We start from the raw sequence: 16,357 nt of genomic DNA, 5'->3' as shown, positions 1-16,357 counted from the left end.
TATCTTCCTGTGTCTCTTTCTCTCTGAGTTTTTTTTCTCTGTTTCTCTACCTCTTTGTGTATCTGCTTTTCTGTCTCTGTCTCTCTTTTCCTCTCATTTCTCTCTCCCTTTCCAATTCCAATACCATCACTGCTCTCTGTGTCTGTCTCTATCTCCTTGTCTATGTCTGTCTCTCCCATCTTTATCTATTAGCTCCTTTTCCTAAGCCTGCATATATGCTCATATCTCTCCCATTAAAAAAAATACAAGCCATTACATAATTCTTAATCTCACTCTACTTCCTTCTCCCCTAAAACTCTAGAAAGAATAACCAAACATGACTATTTCCATTTCAAATTTCCATATATTTTCCAATAAAGCTCAATCTAGCTTTTATCTTTAGCCTGCCACTAAGGTTTTTCTCATTTTGTTTATCAATGGCCTCCAATTCCTAAACCTAATAGATACACTCACTCACAAAGTCAAGTGGTAATTTAATTATCCAGGAAATTTGACCCTGTTAACCAATCTTTTCTTTTCAATGTTTTTTTCTTCTTTTGGCTTCATGACACAATTCTCATGATAATTGCCTCTTATTTTTTTCAGCCTCTTCTTTCTATGTCTTACCTTTACATATTGGTGTTTCTCAGATGTGGTAGACTAAAAAAATGCCCATATATTTTGTAGCTCTTTCCAAAAGGGGGTTGAGTCTATCTCCTCAAGCCAATCTGAACTAGCTTTGTGTGTCTGCCTTATACCAAGAGAATGTAGTAGCAGTGACATTGTTGATATCCGAAGCCTAGGCCTCAAGAGGCTTTGCAGGGTCAACCTTTGCTCCCTTGGAACGTTGAGAAGCAGCCTATGATAAGAGATTGCATACAAATAGAGCCCAATGGATGCAGGTATCTCCCTTGTGACCAGTCTCCAGGAGATCTGTAAGTTAAATGCAATCACATGAATGAGCCCAGGCAAGATCACAGGAGGGTAATTTAATTAACCCCACAGATATTTAAAAAGTGTTTTATCATTTTAGTTTTAATCCATTAAGTTTGCAGATTATTTTTCATGCACCAATAAAAAAAAAGATACGGAATTTCTACTGTTATTAATTTCTCTTCACATTCTTAAACTATCCCATAATAACCTTTCAATGTTCTAACTACATTCTAAATGTTCATGACCTACAAGTTAATTTTTACAGGTCTAACCTCTTTTGAGGGTCCCAAAGCCATAAATCCAAATTCTAATCAAAGTCAATTATTGAATATCCCACAATTACTTGTAACTCAAAACATCTAAAAACTGAACAATACCATGTGCTTTCTAAATTGTTTTTAGAAACACTACCCACTCAGTTACCCAATCTTATGTGAGTTATTCTCTGGTCCTGTTTTTCCTCAAAATTCTTATCTAGTCACTATCCCAGTATAAATCTAACCTATTAAATATTTCCTGAAGATAGCTACCTTCCTTCCATTGTTGCTGGTTCTACTACTCAGACATTTGCCATCTCTTGCCTGGACTTTTAATAACTATCTGTTGATTACTTTCTCCAGCTTTAGCCTCAGGCCTCCTTGAATTTTTACTGCACGGTAATATTACTAAATTAAACATACGACTATGTCTCTGCTCTTCATTTCATCTATAAAATGAAATTAAATCTGTGGTGTGACACAGAATCCTCCAGTTTGACCCCCTAACAACTCATTCAGCCTTACCATCTCCATTTCCTGTCTCCATGACATTTTCTATATGAGAAACATTGAACTATATAAATATATATACATAGGATGATGTTTCAAAGATTGTTTTTTATTTTTTATTTATTTTTTTAAAGATTTTATTTATTTATTTGACAGAGACAGTGAGAGAGGGAACACAAGTAGGGGGAGTGGGAGAGGGAGAAGCAGGCTTCTCGCCAAGCAGGAAGCCCTGATGTAGGGCTCGATCCCAGGACCCCGGGACCATGACCTGAGCTGAAGGCAGACGCTTAACAACTGAGCCACCCAGGCGCCCCACAAAGATTGTTTTTTATTTTTTTTATTTTTTATTTTTTTTTTTCAAAGATTGTTTTTTAATAAAAAACAATATTTTTGTTCGTTTGCTTTAGTCCTACTCAGCCTTCAAGATGAAACTCAGAAATTACCTTCACTGAACTTCTGCAGGCTGGGTTAAGACAGTGGCTTCTGCATTTTGCTGTAATACTGTGTGCATATTTCAGTCATAGCAGTATCCCCACTGTATTGGAGTTATTTGGCTTCCCATCTGCCTTCCTAAATCTTCTATTGGCTCCTTGAGCATAGTTAGCACATTTTCCTCACAATTCCCAGCATCACGCTCATTGCCTGATTTAGAGGTAACTCCATATGTGTTTTACTTTCATTTTGAACTTTTTTTTTAAGTTATGATGTGTGGTTAGTAATATGATTTCATATCTTTATTGCAGAGAAAAATTGCCTATTTTAGAGTAGATATGAAGTAAAGTTGGCAAAACTACTAGTTTCCCTTCCTACTGCCCACTGAAAAAAGAAAACTAGGGACTGGAACGAAAAGGGAAAAACTAGACACCAGGCTGCCTAGATACAAGAATGAGTTTTATGTTACAAAAATAATATTAAATATACAATAGATATATAAAACTTCCTGTATATCAAATGTTGTTCTCTCTGAGAAACTAGACAAATGGAAGCAGATTCTTTGGATACTCCATTAACTTTTTAAAAAAAAATCATTTATTTGAGAGAGAGAGAGAACACAGAGAGAGAGAGAGAGGGAGAGGGAGAAGCAGACTCCCTGCCGAGCTGGGGTGTAGGGGTTCGATGCAGGGCTGGATGTGGGGCTCAATCCCAGGACCCTGAGCTGAAGGCAGACATTTAACTGAGCGAGCCACCCAGGTGCCCCTGGATACTCCATTAACTTTTGTAGATGTTTCCTTATGTGCTTGCAGGCCTGGTTTATCGAGTCAATATTCTACATAAGTTGGATAAAGCTGGATTAGGAATGGACTAACATAGATTGTACCAAGTCATGTATTTTTTGGTTATTAGAATTTTTTCTGTTCTTGTTTCACTTATATGCAGTACCTTTATATTTACCTTGTTGTATTTAACTCAGAATACTTATCTCTCGAGGTAGTTTTGATTTTGATTCTTAAAAGGCAAAGAACATGACCACTGTAGGGAGGGGCATATCTAGATCTAGAGATGATATAAATAGTCAGATTTCTTACAATTGCTTTTGCTTGTGTCGTTATTCTGAGTAATGTATTTGGAATGTCAAATAGCATTTAAAAATGGGGGAAATATTTGGGTCTATCAAGGTAGGTGTTATAGACAATGTTTATGTTTCTCACTCTCCAATTATAAGCGGTCATCCTCACCCCTAATGTGATGGTGTTAGGAGGTGGGGCATTGGAGAGATAATAAGGTCAAGATGGTATAGTCCTCATGAATGTGCTTAATGCCTTTATAAAAGGGACCTCAAAGAGGTCCCTTATTCTTTTTTTCTATCATATGAATACAGACTTGTCCATGTTGAGGTTCTAACAATTGGTTAATTATAGTTCTGGTTTTCCTAACCCTGCATTGGCTCCCATTGACATTGCAGCTCATAAACCACTGCTCTGTTAAGCAGTGATTTTCTGTATGTATTTGCCTGTCTCTCCAGTCTTGGAGGTAGTGCTTTGCCCTGGGTCCTTCCCTCTAAGGATCCAAGAAGAGTTGTTGATTTTTGACTCTGTTCGGATTTTTCCATGTTGTTAGGATGGAGTGGTGACTTCGAAGCTCCTTACATGGGGAACTGGAGACCAGAAGTCTTTCTTATCTTTTCCATAAAAATATTGAACAGGATAGGATCAGGAACAGAGTATTATGGCTGTCCATCCAAAGACTTCTCTCTCTTGGTCAGACAAATTGTATTAATAAATCTTCTTGCTACTAGATTGTTTAACCACTTACTAATCAACATAATTACCATGTCCATACTCCTCCATATATAATTTTTATAAATATATCATGAGAAAACTTATCAAATGTTTTATTGAGTTCCAATTTTATACTAAACACTTTTTATTCCTTATCTCTCGTAACTTCCTTTAAAAAAAACTGTTTTGGTCAAGCATGGCTGTTCATTTATGCAATTCATGAAATCACTCTTGAATATCTGATATTTACTTTCCACTGTGATGGATACTGGTAATATCAAAATTTGGCCCTTGCCCTCAAATAGTTTATATAACACTCAACTACATACAGAGCAATTGCTCCTGGGAAAAGCATTCTAAACTTAAAAATTTTAACCAGCCAGTTTTTTTTTTCCTCATTACAAATTATGGCAAATCAGGCAATATGATTACTTCAATTAAACTTGGGAAATTAAAAAAAAATCTATGTGATAATAACAAAGCTCAAATGCAATTGTGTTATATGTATGCACATGCATATACACATACAGACACACACAAGATAAGGAGTGTTACTGGTGGAGAATGAATAGCCGTGTTGGTATTGACAAAGTGTAGGGGTGAATAGAGAATCTCTCTGAGACTGATCTTTTTGGTTACTGACCAGTGATCACTGAGTCTTACCTTTCCCCTATAAGGGTTTGATTATAAACTAGTCCAATAATAAAAATAAATTAGCAATATAGTATAATGCATTCAGGTCAGTCAACAGCTTTGTATTTATTTTTTAGTAAAGATGTTGATCAAATTCCAATTTTTTTAGCATGTCTCTTATCATCCATGTGTTCTTATTGTTCATAAAGAATGAGTTGTGATAGTGCTAAGTAATTATCTGTAACTTTAACATCTATTTAAGACACTGGTTCATAGTTATATAACCTTTAAGAATATTCTGTCACTATGTTGAGGATGGTAAAAGTATAATCATTTAATTAAATACATTTGGTATCTTTTAAATATTTTAATTTTATAATTCTCTACATTTTATCATCTTGGTCAAAAGCCAGGGGATTTGAATTTGACATAGGACATTGAGAGATAAACACAAACAACTGGAGAAAATTTGAAATGAAATTTATGATTCTAAAAAAAAAACTTTTATAGTAATAATCAGTCACACATGTAATTTTATAAAGAATACGTAGAAGGAAACACAGCTACAGTCTGAAACATTAAAGAACACAAGATATGATCAACATTTTACTTGATATTATTTTAATCATTTATATAGATTCATATAGATTTGCATAAGGTATGCATTAGAATTTTTGCTCCTGATTTTACTTTAAAATTAAATTCTCATATCATTTTGACCATCAAAATAGTTATCAATTTTCTTTACTTTAAAAATTTATATTCGATATTTTGGCAGGTCAACAAAAAATCTTAAATTCGATACTATTGGTGCTAAATAAGTATATCCAGTTATCTTGCATTACATTTGTGTTCTATTTAGTTTCCTATTTCGTACATCTTTCAATCTATGAAAACTGTTTTCTGTGTGTGGTGACACGATTTATTTTTATAGAAAATTTAAGTGAATCTTTTGTGCATCTTTCTCTTTAATGGTTCTCTTGTTACAACTGTTATCAAATCATTGCCCTTTAAGCAACCGTGGAAATGTTGGCAACTCTCCAATCTAATTTTGAATGTTTTAATTATTTTCTAATAAGCAAGAGGGCCATAGCCTCAAAGTATAAGGCAATATGGGTTCTACATCTAAAATATGCTCCAGTGAGGCATCTAAACATGGAGTTGGGACAGCGTAAAAAGCTGCCAAAGCAGCAGAAACCAAAGTGGAAAAGTGAAACAGCTTCTTCTTGGAAGACAGAACTTGTGTTCAGTTTTTTTTTTTTTTTCCAAAAACACCTAGGATGTAGGGTGCCCGAGTGGCTCAGTCAGTTAAGCATCCCGCACTTGGTTTCGGTTCAGGTCATGATCTCAGGATCTGGAGATGGAGCCCCAGGTCGGGCCCTGCACTGAATATGGAGCCTACTTAAGATTCTTTCTCCCTCTTCCTCTACCCATCCACTCCTACCCCAACTCATGCTCTCTTTCTGTCTCTCTCTGATTTCTCTAAAAAAAAAAAAAAAAGACACCTAGGATATAATAATTTTAAAAACACTCTTTGGATTGCTATCTAATTGCTTCCTCCCCTTTAATTTGTAAATTGATTTAATCTGGGCTCTCAAGAGACAAAACGATTTTCTGAACCTTCACTGCAATTACCTATCAAAGTTTGAAATTGTTTATAAAATGACATTGCTTGAAGAAGGCAATTCTTTCAAAATTGAATGAGGTCAAGATAACAATCATAACAATCATATAATGGTACAATGTATGGTCCATTACTCATAATATTTGGGCTAAATAACATCAGGTACAGTAAGAACAGAATTCACCATTTTTTGTATAAGTAAAAATACTGAAGAGTAAATTATTTTTTCCTGATAGTCATTGTTGAGTAATAAAAATAACAAAAATGTGAAGATTATAATATCTTTAAACATTTGGGAGAAAATACACACAACTTTTAAAGGTTGGAGGTAGTTATTATCAGTGTAAATTATATGGCATAGTGTAACTGTAACAGATGAATGGACATGTATTCTTTAGTTTCACCAGGAAACATCATTTAATATTAGTAATCAGATGCTCTAGCTGGTGTTTTTCAAAATTAGAACTTCATTGCTTGAACATTACTTGAACAACTTGACCTTTAACTAAACATTTTTAAGCACAGCAGACAAACTAAATTTTTAGTTTTTTTTTTTTTTTTAAGTTGGGTTTTGAACTTACGACCCTGAGATCATGACCAGAACTGAGATCAAGAGTTGAACACTTCACTGACTGAACCACCCAAGTGCCCCTAAATTTTTAAATTTATACAGAACATAGAATGTTTTGGCATCATAACTGTATAATTGAATTACCATTCTACTTTCTGTTTCTATGAATTTGACTACTCCAAGTACTTCATGTAAGTGGAAACATAACAATATTTGCTTTTTATGACTTATTTTACTTAGTGTAATGTCTTCATGGTTCATCCATGTTGTAACATGTGTCAGAATTTCCTTCCTTTTTAAAGATGAATAACATTTCATTTTTATGTACATATCACATTTTGTTTATCCAGTCATCCATTAACAGACACTTGGGTTGCTTCCATCTTTTGGCTATTGTGAATAATGCTGCTATGAACATGGGTGTACAAATATGTGTCTGAGTCCCTGCTCTTAATTCTTTGGGGAATTGCTGGATCATGTAGTAATTCTATGTGTAGTTTTTTGAGGAACTGCTATTCTGTTATCCACAGAAGCCAAACCAATGCATTTCCATCAGCAATAAACACAGAAGGTCTCTAATTCCTCCACATCCTTGCTACCTTTTGTTATTTTCTCTCTCTCTCTTTTTTTTAATACATCCATCCTAATGGGTATGAAGTGGTATGGAATAATTTTGAATATGATTCTAATCATTCTGTTGCTAACAAATATAAAGTTATAAAATCCAAAGTAAGTAGATAGACACAAAATAATTCAAGCAATTAAAAGCAGAAATTTAAATCAACCAAAGTTAAATGCACAAAATATTTGGGACTAAGTTGAAGACATTTGTTTTTTTCTATGTAATACATTAACACGTTATTTCTGTGTAATATATCACATTAGGTTTCTATGTATGAATAAAAATAGAAAAATGATGAATCAGAGAATTTAGAAGTAATTTAGATAGAAAATAAAGTTGAGGTAGGTTCTTTTCACATATACGTCCAACTAGATCTCCCCTTGCACATGGCCTTTGTAATGTAACATCTATCTTCTTCTATCAAGTAGATGATCTCTTTCCTTTTGTCCAGTATAGTTTCTCCAACTGACCAAAGTAAAATATGACCACTCAGTAAAGGTTACACTCATTTTATGTTTGTAAGCTGCTTTTTTAAAACCTTAGAAAAATTTGAGGTGGTTCCTAGTAGACCATCTCAGCTAGACATAAAGACTTCTGAGAATCTGGATGGCATTTCCCCAAAGTATTAGAAGTCTGTCTTGAAAAAAAATTAATAGATACTGCTTTTAGGGAATGAGGTGAATCATAATAAGATTTATAGAAAAGTCTACAAAATTTTAAGAGCCTGTACCGTCAAAAGCACCACCTGACTGGCTAAAAGGAACAGAATATTTCAAAATGCAAAGAGCATCCAACTTTTAAGGACAAGAAGCAGGCTGAGAGAGTGATTCACTGTAAATACTGGCTATATCTTATAGAAAAGGAGGGATGATCGAAGCAAAGGCAAGCATTAGGGGCCAGAACCACAATCTACTTGCCTTTCAAGTAGGGGGAACTCGTGACATGTGTCCAACTGTATTTAGAATTGCCATGGACCAGTGACAAATCTCTGCCTTCTTTAAAATGCAAGTGTCTGTTGCAATTATTTGTGCTTCATCAGTGAATATTGTAGGCAAATGATCTTTTTATTTTCATATGTCTCTGGATCAAGAGCAATTGAACCCAAGCAGCTGCATCCAGGAAACCTCAGGCACATATGGACATAATTTAGATAATGACATTCCGGATTTTAAGACAACGCCTTAAGGGTATCAGATTTCTGGAGGAGGGAGGCGTGTATTTTGCTTGTGGGAGGTCTATAAATTGCTGTGGCCAGGGGGTAGACAATGGTAGCTTTTTTCCAAAGTGTGCACACTTCTCCCTCTTTGTCCTACATGTGAATTTGCTACTCTTGTCACTAATGAGTAGAATATATTTTCCTTCCTTTTGAATTTATGCAGATTCTGTGACTTATTTTGACCAATAGAATACAGTGGAAATGATACTGTATTAATTTCTGGCTCTATAATTTAAGACACCTTGCAGCTTCATTTTATCCCTCATTTTCACCCTTCCATTTTTGCCAAGCTACCTACCATATAGAGAAGTTTTAGTTAAGCTACTTAGTGATGACAGGTTATGGGGGGGGGAGAGAGAGAGAGAAAGAGAGAGATGGGGAGGAAGTGAGGAGATTGATGGACTGATTATGTTCGGGAGTACCTTGGGACCCCAGCCAGCTCCCAGCTGAATGTAGCTGTGTGAGTGATTTCAGTGGACACTATGTGAAGTAAAAAAAAAGCAGAACTCATCACTGAATACAGCTAAATGTTGGAATTTTGTTTTTGTTTTTGTTTTTGTTTTTTTATATATAGCAAGAGATAACCGAAACAGATTTATTTGTCTTAATCTTTGGAAGAGATGGTGGGGGTGGTGGGAACATATGTCTTCTTTTATTTATGACTTATATTTTCCAAAATAGAAATATTTTCATTGTCAGTTGAGAGTAGATATTTTATGGGTAATATTATGGAGAAGATTTAAAAAAACCCTTGTACTATGGCATCATTAACTTTCCTTCCATTTTTTTTTCCCCCAGCAACAAATTAGCAGTACTGTTTTTGACTACTAAACCGATTTTAGTAATTTCTTTGGAATAACATCCACATCTTTTCCCTATTATTATACTGATGGTTTTTCCATTTATATTGCTATAGTTTTGTTCTTTGATCCCAAACTAAACACCAAGAAATTCAACTCTTTGGAGCCAGCACTAAATATCATTGTTCCCCCTCACACACCGCTTTTAATTTTATATATAAAAGACTATAAAAATGCTTTAAAATAACAAATGAATGTGGCATCTTTTTTTTTTAAAGATTTTATTTATTTATTTGAGAGAGAGAGAATGAGAGAGAGCACATGAGAGGGGGAAGGGTCAGAGGGAGAAGCAGACTCCCCGCCGAGCAGGGAGCCCGATGTGGGACTCGATCCCGGGACTCCAGGATCATGACCTGAGCCGAAGGCAGTCGCTTAACCAACTGAGCCACCCAGGCGCCCTGAATGTGGCATCTTATCATGGTCTTAAACTGCAAATTTCCAATAGAAGTCTATTCTTAAAGTAACGAATGATTAAAAAATCACAGGATTACAATTTAAACAGGAACTTAGTAAGAGGGAATAGCTTTCCTAACAACATGAAATCCAAAGTTGTTTCATTGGAAATGTATCAAGCTGGTATTTCAGGATAAAAGGGAAATTCGAGTGAAATCTAAAAGGCAAATTGCAGGAAATAAATTACAATTATACGCAATTTTATCATAATGTCTATTTAGTTAACTAAGATTGAATTAACTTCCATATCCTTTTAAAATTTGATCACTATTACCTTATTGTATTTGCTCAAGAAGAGACATTGAAAGATACTGACAATTTTACAGATTGTCAAATCTTGTTTTAGGAGATTCTTTTAACTAATGTTTATTTGATATTATGAGTCAAAAATATTTCTCTTTTGGGTTGCTTCATTTTATTTTTTATCTATTTTATCTTTTAAAGATTTTATTTATTTATTTGAGAAAGAGAGAGCGAGCAAGCACATGAGTGAGGAGAGAAGAAGCAGGAGAGGGACAAGCAGACTGTGCTCAGGGCTCAATCTCAGGACCCTGAGACCATGACCCAAGCCTAAATCAAGAGTCAGCCACTCAACCAACTGAGCCACCTAGGCCCCCCTTGGTTGCTTCATTCTAATTTAAGATTTATAAAATGTCTTTAGACATCTTTAGAATCTCTTCTAAATGATAATAATTATATACCAAATTACAATAATAAAATGAAGAATTTAGATGTTTAAAATTCTTACAGATCTTTTTTTTTAATTTTTTTTAAAGATTTGATACTTTTTTATTTCCATGACCTACAGTCAGAAGATTCTACAAGACATTTTATTTTATTATTATTACTTTTTATTAACATATAATGTATTATTTATTTCAGGGGTACGGGTCTGTGATTCAACAGTCTTACACAATTCACAGTGCTCACCATAGCACGTACCCTCCCCAGTGCCCATCACCCAGCCACCCCATCCCTCCCACCCCCCACCACTCCAGCAACCCTCAGTTTGTTTCCTGAGATTAAGAGTCTCTTATGGTTTGTATCCCTCTCCGGTTTTGTCTTGTTTCATTTTTCCCTCCCTTCCCCTATGATCCTCTGTCTTGTTTCTCAAATTCCTTATGGATCTTTTAAAAATGAAAGAACAGATTGGGTTTAGAGAAAAAACTCTGAAGGTCTGTTTTTTGAACTATCTTCTATTAAGTATTTAATTCTTTTATCAATAAAGGATTAATAGCTAAAGGGATCACATGGTTTCCTACTACTCTTCAAGTTCAAAAGTCGTCTCCCTTTCCGTGGGGCAGGAAAAATATTGCTCCTAAACACATCACTTCGTGATCACTAAATGAAGTCTCTATAAGTTAAACTTTAATCATTATGTATGTATAAATTATTTTGAACTGTTTTTTTAAGATTTTATTTATTTATTTGACAGAGAGAGACACAGCGAGAGAGGGAACACAAGCAGGGGGAGTTGGGAGAGGGAGAAGCAGGCTTCCCGCGGAGCAGGGAGCCCGACACGGGGCTCGATCCCAGGAACCCGAGATCATGACCCGAGCCGAAGGCAGACGCTTAATGACTGAGCCACCCAGGCGCCCCTATTTTGAACATTTTTTATCTTCCTACACAGCTTAAGTGTGACTAGAAGAAATTAAACCAGACTAGATGAGAAAGTCTCAATGATGTTGCTATTTGAGTGGTGATTATAATTATAATTAGCAAGTTTAGACAAAAAACATCATCCTTTCAAAAGAAGGTAAACAGTCAAAACATTGTAGGGTAAGAGCAGTTCATTACTGTACTTTTTGAAAGAGGTGTTAATATAAAAGATAATGAAGAAATATCCCTAAAACAAATGCTGACTATAACTATAATATAAAAAGAAAACTAAATAAAACTAAACTATATATAGTTAACTATAACTAAACTGAGAGCCAGGAGAAAAATGCAGTTTCATTAAAGTTGAAATCATGTCAGAAAGACAAAGGAGGAGGTTAGAAATGAGAAGAGTAATATTATCCCTAAAAACAAAGCGAAGTAAATAATGTAGTAGGTTGAGCATCACCAGAATAAAGAAAATTCTCAGTTTTTATGCAAAGTTGGGAGGAGCCAAAGAAGGAAGTACTTCTCAAATTTGTTTGAATGATATGAAATCCTAGCAATCCTTGAGGGCCACCATCAAAATGGATGTATTTTGGGGCACCTGCGTGGCTCAGCCGGTTAAGAGTCTGCCTCCGGCTAGGGTCATGATCCCCGGGGTCCTGGGATCGAGCCCCACCTCAGGCTCCCTGCTTGGGCTTCCTCTCATTTTGCCTGCTTGTGGTCTCTCTCTCTCTCTCTGTGTCAGATGAATAGACAAATTAAAAAAAAAAAAAAAAAAGATGTATTTTCTTCTAGCATGCGAAAATGGAATTATTTCACTATTATGAAGGATGACTATATTAAATATAGTCAAATAAAATCATGGCCCAGAGAATATGTTCAAGAAAAAAATCACTAGCTTTCATCTAAGCCTGGTGAATGGATCCAACTCTTCCATGAATATTTATTTGCTTCTTGCTCATTCTCTTTTGCCATCTGCTAGATGGCAGAAATCACCAATGCTTAAGACAAAAAATTAAATAGAAAAGCTTAAAATTGAGGATATTCTTTCTAATAAGTATTTTTCCTGTGGTTTACAAAGAGGGCCATTATTAGATGTATTATCAAAATAAATTTGAATGTTCCACATCTTTTGGTTTATACCACTGTTTGATAATACAAGAACTCCTTAATTAACATCCAAAATTCAGCAACTGTTCAAATTAATTTGCAATAGCTACTCTAATTATATTTTTAAATTATATTAAAATTCTTTGACTTTTAATAAATACTATATGAGTACTGTAAGCAAATGGAGTTGAGTTTACATTCTAGCTCTTTTATTTACTAGTTAAGTGTTCTTGGATAATTATTTAACGTCTCCAAGATTCTGTTTCCTCATCTATACAATTATCATATTAATACTGAATCTCATAAATTTTGTCATGATCAAATGACTTCAGGGAGTAGTAGCCTGTAGGTTTCTATAAACTCAACAAGTACCAAATCCTGAAATGATCTGCATCTTTTTATATCAAAACATACCAAAATCTCTGCCATAACCATCATCTCAAGAAATCATTCTCTTTGAGTTTGAACTTCCCACCCACAGTTTGTCATGCTCCTGAGTTCCCACTATCATTGCCTGCATAACAGAAACAGACTTGTTATGAATCTACTGCCCTGGCAGAGCCCCTCAGAACTCCTCACCTGAAATACCTCCACCTCCAGTGCTGGGTTCACATGTCATAGGACTTTGTAAACTGTTCAAAAGAAACCTCCATTTGCGTTCTTTTTCATAGTAAGAACCTTCAGATTGTTTTAGTTTCAGATTGAGGGCTGATAGGACTTTTTTCAAAGTTTATTATGTCTTTGTTTCGCAAATCCAGTCTGACAATTTTTATGTTTTAATTGGTGTATTTAGTATATTTCCTCCTCAATTTGTGTTTAACTCTACCATCTGATTATTTGTACTCTATTTTTCCACCTGCTTTATATTTCCTTTTTATTTTCGTTTTGTGCATTCTTTGGATAAATTAAGCATTTTTGATATCTATCCTCTCATCGGTCATGTTTTTAAAAGATTGTTTGAATGGTTACATGAGAAATTACTCTATGTATTATTGTTTTTTTGCATCCTGCCTGATTTAACGTAATGCTTTTAATGCTCCCTTGACAATGCAGGGACTTTAAAACACTTTAATTCCATTTATCACCTCCTGAATTTTCTGCTATGTTTGGCATTTACTTTAATTATTCATAATTTTAAATGCACTCAAGACAGTAATGTTGTTGTTATATGCAGTCAATATTCATTTAGATGTATCTACGTATTTAGTCTTTTAAGTCTTTCTTTCTTTCTGAACTCCAGGCTTTCACATGAGTTCATTTCCCCTCTATCTTAAGTAATTCTTTTTTTAGAGAAAGAGCGAAAGATTGAGAGAGAGAGAGAGAGAGAAAGAAAGAGGGAGCGCGCATGCACACAAGCAGGTGGGGGAGGGGCAGAGGGCAAAGGAAAGAGAGAATCTCAAGCAGGCTCCACACCCAGCCCAGAGCCATCATGGGTCTTGATCTCAGGATACTCAGATTATGACCTCAGCAGAAATCAAGAGTCAGATGCTTAACCGACTGAGCCTCTCAGGCGCCTCCCTTCATCTTAAGTACTTTTTAAGTATTTTCATTAGTGTGGATCTGATGGTGATACATTTTCCTGATTTTTATATATTTGAAAAGGTCTTTACCTTCATTTGTGAAGCTGATTTTCTTTGTGAATAGCATTCTATTTTAGTGCATTTTTCAGGTTTTTTTTTTTTTTTAGTGTATTTTTTTTCAACTGTATTACCTTCTGCTCCTATTATTTCCATAGAAAAGTCACCTACCTGTCATTCTATTCCTCTCTTCTTTTAAGTAATGGGTCCATTTTCCCCCTCTCTCTTGCTTTTAAGATTTTTTTTTTTTTTGTCTTTGGTTATCCTATGGTGTGCCTTGGTGTTGTTTTGTTTCTATGTATTTTACATAAACTTTGTGTTGTACTTTTTGAATCTGTGTTTAATGTATTCAATCAGCTTTGAAAGATTATTTGCATTGTTCTTTCAAATATTGCTTTGTATTTTTTTCTTTGGCCTTTCACCTAAGGTTCTATTTACAGGTTATGTTAGGTATTTTAACATATCCTATTTATCTCTTAAATGCTTTAGTGTATTTTCCATCCTCCCTCCCTCACCCCATCTCTCTCTCTCTCTGTGCTTGAGTCTGGATCTAATGAACTATCTTCCACCTCATTAATCTTTTTTTCTTTTTTTTTGGAGTGAAGACACTGGCTAGTCTGCCATTAAACTCATCTATCGAATTCTTTTAGTTATTATATCTTCAGATCTGTAATTTTTATTTGTATTCCTTTTATATATTCCCATTGTTTGTTGAAATGTTATACCTTCTCTGTTTTCTTCAACCCATGTGTTATTTTGATTATAAAGGCTATATCTGTTATGCTAATACCTGGATCAGCTGTGGATTTCTAGTATCAGTTTCTATTATCTATTGTCCCTCTTTTTCCACATCACCCTTAATCCTCTATTGAGGCCTTTATTGGTTTTAACTGAAAAACTAGACTATTTACAAGGCCCTCATCTTTGGGATCCCGAACTCCACTTTTTGTCTTTCAAACATGTAGGGTTGCCAAAAGTCTGTCTGTTTCTCAGCTATGGCAAAGGCAAATATTCATATGAAAAACCATAATTGAGGTGATTCCATGACAGGTTTTTTCCTGTTAGGGGTGTTCTATTTCTAGTATGCCTTTACTCCTTGGGGGACCCATCTTAAATCCAGGGCTCGTCACCAGAGTGCCAGTACTTTGCTAGGTCCTGAACTCCAACTCTTGCTTCTGCAGTTCTGTGAAATCACTGCATGCATTGCCCAGACTCTCCAAACGCCTTCAGAGAACAAGTTGCACCAAGTGCCAGTCTCATAAATCTGCACTTCCCTTTTCTTCAGGATCTTGACATTTTTGGATATAGCTAAGTTGCTTCTCTCTGACACCTTCAATCACATAACCCCTAGCTTTTCTTTATTTGTGGTGAGGGGGTTGATCAAATAAAAGCTAGCCTACCTTAGCTCAAAGCCTTTATAGTTAGCACTAATAATATTATGAAAATAATATCTTAATTTCTTTTAAAAGTTTTGCTCTTCTCATTTTTGTTTTTGAGTTAAATCTGGAGTTTCTAAGTTTTACATGGTGTAAGGATATACTTTAATGTCTTTTCATAAGGATCTACAATTAAACAAGCACAATTTATTAAATAGTTCATTACTTTTTTTCCACTGATGTGTGATGCTTCCACTGTCACACACAAAGATTTCATTAACATGTGGGTTTGCATCTGTTTTCTTTATTCAGTTTCATTAATCTAGCTATCTCTCACACACTGTTTGAAATATTATCTTTTTTCTTGAAATACAGTAGAGACAAATTTTCTTCTTAAAAATTTGTTGGCTGTTATTGGCTCTATGTCATATAAAATTTAGGCAGATCTTTTTTTTTTTAAAGATTTTATTTATTTATTTGAGAGAGAGAGAGAATGAGAGAGAGCAAGCACATGAGAGGGGAGAGGGTCAGAGAGAGAAGCAGACTCCCTGCCGAGCAGGGAGCCCGATGCGGGACTCGATCCAGGGACTCCAGGATCATGACCTGAGCCGAAGGCAGTCGCTTAACCAACTGAGCCACCCAGGCGCCCTAAGCAGATCTTTTTAAACTTTATGAAAAACACTGAATTTTATTGAATTACATTGAATTAAAAGTATAATCTTGAGGGAACCTAAGATGTTAACTATCTTAACCTATAAGCACTATAGAAAACTCACCATTTATTTTATTTAATAATTTTAAACAATTTGCTC

Source organism: Neomonachus schauinslandi, chromosome 4 (genome assembly GCF_002201575.2).
Source record: "Neomonachus schauinslandi chromosome 4, ASM220157v2, whole genome shotgun sequence".
NCBI lineage: Eukaryota > Metazoa > Chordata > Mammalia > Carnivora > Phocidae > Neomonachus > Neomonachus schauinslandi.
This window is presented reverse-complemented; position numbering follows the sequence as displayed.